Source organism: Syngnathus scovelli, unplaced genomic scaffold (genome assembly GCF_024217435.2).
Source record: "Syngnathus scovelli strain Florida unplaced genomic scaffold, RoL_Ssco_1.2 HiC_scaffold_419, whole genome shotgun sequence".
Lineage (NCBI taxonomy): Eukaryota > Metazoa > Chordata > Actinopteri > Syngnathiformes > Syngnathidae > Syngnathus > Syngnathus scovelli.
Genome location: NW_026061517.1, coordinates 1 through 5,000, shown reverse-complemented (window position 1 = coordinate 5,000; position 5,000 = coordinate 1).

Genomic DNA, 5,000 nt, shown 5'->3' with positions numbered 1-5,000 from the left:
AAGCGCCACCCCCGACCGCCACCAGCCGACCGCCACCAGCCGACCGCCACCAGCCGACCGCCACCAGCCGACAGCCACCATCCCCAAGCGCCATCCCCAAGCGCCACCCCCGACCGCCACCAGCCGACAGCCACCAGCCGACCGCCACCAGCCGACCGCCACCGGCCGTTCGCGGTGTGCGCCGCCGTTCCCCAAGCACCCTCCGGGACGAAGCCGGAGCCAGAGAATAGCAGCGGTGGTGCGTAAAAGCTGCGGCCGGGCCTCGCGGAAGGTCCCCGGGCGGCGAGCTGCGGAGCCCCGGCCTCCAGCTTCCACCAGGTAATAGGACCGGGCGCGCGTAAAAGCTGCGGCCGGGCCTCGCGGAAGGTCCTCGGGCATCCAGCGAGATCACACGGCCCCCACCGGAGGCGGCTAGCGCCTCCGTAGAGTAGTACCGGCCCGTGGAAGCGGCCGCCCGTCAGCCTGCGTTGCCGCTGGTCGAAAAATGCACTAAGTGCCAAACCCCATTCATTTACAACGGCGTGTCCGCCAGAGGGCGCACTTCCCCCGGCGGACCAGCCGGCGGGGCTCGTTAGAGAGTGTATCCGCCTGGCAGTGCCTCCTGGACGGCCTGTATTCCGGACCGCGACCGCTAACTTACGGGAGCCTAAACGGCCCGCGGACCAGCCGGCGGGTCCTCCGTGAAAGCCTATCCGCCTGGCGGTGCCTCCTGGCCGGCCTGGATTCCGGACCGCGACCGCTCACTCGCGGGACCCTAAACGGCCCGCGGACCAGCCGGCGGGTCCTCCGTGAAAGCCTATCCGCCTGGCGGTGCCTCCTGGCCGGCCTGGATTCCGGACCGCCACCGCTCACTCGCGGGACCCTAAACGGCCCGCGGACCAGCCGGCGGCTCCTCCGTGAAAGCCTATCCGCCTGGCGGTGCCTCCTGGCCGGCCTGGATTCCGGACCGCCACCGCTCACTCGCGGGACCCTAATCGGCCCGCGGACCAGCCGGCGGATCCTCCGTGAAAGCCTATCCGCCTTCGCCGGTTCCCCGGCCGGCCACGGGTGGCGAGAATCCGGCCTCCTCGCCCGGAGCGCGCTTCGACTTGGGCGAAAAATGCACCAAGTGCCAAACCCCATTCATTTACAACGGCGTGTCCGCCAGAGGGCGCACTTCCTCCGGCCGGCGGGGCTCGTTAGAGAGCGCGTCCGCCTTGGCCGGTTCCCCGGCCGGCCACGGGTGGCGAGAATCCGGCCTCCTCGCCCGGAGCGCGCTTCGACTTGGGCGAAAAATGCACTAAGTGCCAAACCCCATTCATTTACAACGGCGTGTCCGCCAGAGGGCGCACTTCCTCCGGCCGGCGGGGCTCGTTAGAGAGCGCGTCCGCTTTCGCCGGTTCCCCGGTCGGCCGCGAACGGCGAAAAGCCGGCCTCTTCCCCCGGAGCCCGGTGGGCGAATTTTTTTTTTTTTTTTTTTTTTTCAAAGTGCCAACGGCTCTCGCGCCGCGCTGCGTCCGCCTTCGCCGGTTCCCCGGTCGGCCCGAACGAGCGAAAATTCGGCCTCTTGCCCCGGAGCCCGGTCGGCGAATTATTTATTTATTTATTTATTTATTTATTTATTTATTTATTTATTTATTTTTCCAAAGTGCCAACGGCTCTCGCGCCGCGATGCGTCCGCCTTCGCCGGTTCCCCGGTCGGCCACGAACGGCCAAAAATCGGCCTCTCCCCCCGGAGCCCGGTCGGCGAATTATTATTTATTTATTTATTTATTTATTTATTTATTTTTCCAAAGTGCCAACGGCTCTCGCGCCGCGATGCGTCCGCCTTCGCCGGTTCCCCGGTCGGCCACGAAGTATTGCGCATGATTATACGCGATGTTAATATTTATTTAATTATTAAATAAATACATACATGTGTTTATTAATAATATACGCGATGTTAATATTTATTTAATTATTACCTATATTATGAATAAACTAACGGTGATTTTACACGATTTGACTACATACGTGACCGTGAGATAGTGCCGAGGGCTCCCGCGCCGTCACGCGTCCGCCTTGGCACGGGTCGCCCGCGGCAGCGAGCGTTCGGCTCGCGGGGGTCCGCGGGGTGTTATTAGGGAGTGCGGCAGCCGTGCCGAGGCTCCGGCCGGCCGCCGGAAGTCCCGCGGGGGAGCGTCGGAGCTCCGCGAGGCCGGCCGGGGAGCCTCTTAGTCATCGCCCGCGCTCGCGGTGGTCCCGGTCGCTTAAAGTGCCACGGGAGGCGTAGCGATGCGAGTGAGTGTGCGCCAAGTGCGAGAGGCGGTGCATTTACGCGCCGTGTCCGCGAGAGGGAGGCAATTCCCCGTTGCGACCTCCGGGAGATCAGCGGGCCGTTCAAATCGCTTAGCCGGGGTGCCGGGAGCCGAGTTAGGAGGGGGGCGCGCGGAGAACCGGCCGGAGGTCCCCTGGAAGCTCAGCGGGACGTGGGAAACGCTTGGCCGGGGTGCCGGAAGCCTCGGCCGGCTTAAAAGTGAGGAGGAAAGCGCGCGGAGAACCGGCCGGAGGTCCCCTGGAAGCTCAGCGGGCCGTGGGAAAAAAGCTCAGCCGGGGTGCCGGAAGCCTCGGCCGGCTTAAAACGTGAGGAGGAAAGCACCGGGAGAACCGGCTGGAGGTCTTCTGGAAGCTCAGCGGGCCGCCGAAAACGCGTAGCCGAGGTGCCGGGAGCCTCCTCGGGCGTCAAAAGTGAGGAGCGACGCACCCCCGAGAACCGCCTGGGTCCTCCAGCCACCGTTGAAAAAGACGTCGAGTCAGGCTACCTTAAGAGAGTCACAGCTACTCCCGCCGTTTACCCGCGCGGAGCGTCATCGCCTCCGCGAACCGTCAAAAATAAATAAATACATGAATAAATGTCAAGTGAGCCTACCTTAAGAGAGTCGTAGTTACTCCCGCCGTTCGGCCGCTCAAAGTGTCATCGGAAGCGGACCCACGCAAGTAAGTGTGCGCAAAGTGCGAGAGGGGTGGTGTTTTTACTCGCCGCGTCCGCCAGAGGGAGGCAATTCCCCGCCGCGACGGCACGGGCAGCTTCCGAGCGTCTCCCCGAGCGCTCGGAAGTCCGTGCGGGGGGGAGATGAGAGCCGTGCGAGGTACCAGGTGGAGCCGGACGGCGCGGTGCTTCCAAGCAGCCGATCCGCTGGGCTTGGAGCTATTTTCGGCCGCCGGAGGTCCCGCGGAGGAGCGTCGGAGCTCCGCGAGGCCGGGGAGCCTCTCGGTAATCACCCGGGGCCGGCGGAGCGTTATTCGGGCCGCTCTGCGCGCGCGCGCACGGCCTCCCGGCGGTGCCGGGGGGTGGTGCGCGAGCGCGCCGGCCGCCGGAGGTCCCGCGGAGGAGCGTCGGAGCTCCGCGAGGCCGGGGAGCCTCTCGGTAATCACCCGGGGCCGGCGGAGCGTTATTCGGCCGCTCTGCGCGCGCGCGCACGGCCTCCCGGCGGTGCCGGGGGGTGGTGCGCGAGCGCGCCGGCCGCCGGAGGTCCCGCGGAGGAGCGTCGGAGCTCCGCGAGGCCGGGGAGCCTCTCGGTAATCACCCGGGGCCGGCGGAGCGTTATTCGGCCGCTCTGCGCGCGCGCGCACGGCCTCCCGGCGGTGCCGGGGGGTGGTGCGCGAGCGCGCCGGCCGCCGGAGGTCCCGCGGAGGAGCGTCGGAGCTCCGCGAGGCCGGGGAGCCTCTCGGTAATCACCCGGGGCCGGCGGAGCGTTATTCGGCCGCTCTGCGCGCGCGCGCACGGCCTCCCGGCGGTGCCGGGGGGTGGTGCGCGAGCGCGCCGGCCGCCGGAGGTCCCGCGGAGGAGCGTCGGAGCTCCGCGAGGCCGGGGAGCCTCTCGGTAATCACCCGGGGCCGGCGGAGCGTTATTCGGCCCGCTCTGCGCGCGCGCGCACGGCCTCCCGGCGGTGCCGGTCGCCTCCGCGAACCGCCAAAATAAATGTCAAGTGAGCCTACCTTAAGAGAGTCACAGTTACTCCCGCCGTTTACCCGCGCGGAGCGTCATCGCCTCCGCGAACCGTCAAAAATAAATAAATACATGAATAAATAAATGTCAAGTGAGCCTACCTTAAGAGAGTCACAGTTACTCCCGCCGTTTACCCGCGCGGAGCGTCATCGCCTCCGCGAACCGTCAAAAATAAATAAATACATAAATAAATAGTCAAGTGAGCCTACCTTAGGAGAGTCGCAGTTACTCCCGCCGTTCGGCCGCTTAAAGTGCCACGGGAGGCGTAGCAATGCGAGTGAGTGTGCGCCAAGTGCGAGAGGCGGTGTATTTACTCGCCGTGTCCGCGAGAGGGAGGTAACTCCCCGTTGCGACCTCCGGGAGAGCAACGGGCCGCCGAAAACGCTCAGCCGAGGTGCTGGAAGCCTCGGCCGGCTCGCAAAGCGAGGCGCGAGGCACCGGGAGAACCGGCTGGAGGTCCCCTGGAAGCTCAGCGGGCCGTGGGAAACGCTCGGCCGAGGTGCTGGAAGCCTCGGCCGGCTCACAAAGCGAGGCGGGAGGCACCGGGAGAACCGGCTGGAGGTCCCTCGGAAGCTCAGCGGGCCGTGGAGAAAGCTTAGCCGGGGTGCTGGAAGCCTCGGCCGGCTCACAAAGCGAGGCGCGAGGCACCGGGAGAACCGGCTGCAGGTCCCCTGGAAGCTCAGCGGGCCGTGGAGAAAGCTTAGCCGGGGTGCTGGAAGCCTCGGCCGGCTCACAAAGCGAGGCGCGAGGCACCGGGAGAACCGGCTGGAGGTCCCTCGGAAGCTCAGCGGGCCGTGGAGAAAGCTTAGCCGGGGTGCCGGAAGCCTCGGCCGGCTTAAAATGTGAGGAGGAAACCGGCTGGACGTCTTCTGGAAGATCAGCGGGCCGTGGAAAATGCTAAGCCGAGGTGCTGGTTGTCGAATAAGGCTCCGCCATCTCGTAGAAGGTGCTAATAAAGTTCATATCCGCTCGGCTGGAGGTAATTGGCCAGCGGACCGGCCGGCGGGACCTCCGTGACCGCCTATCCGCCTGC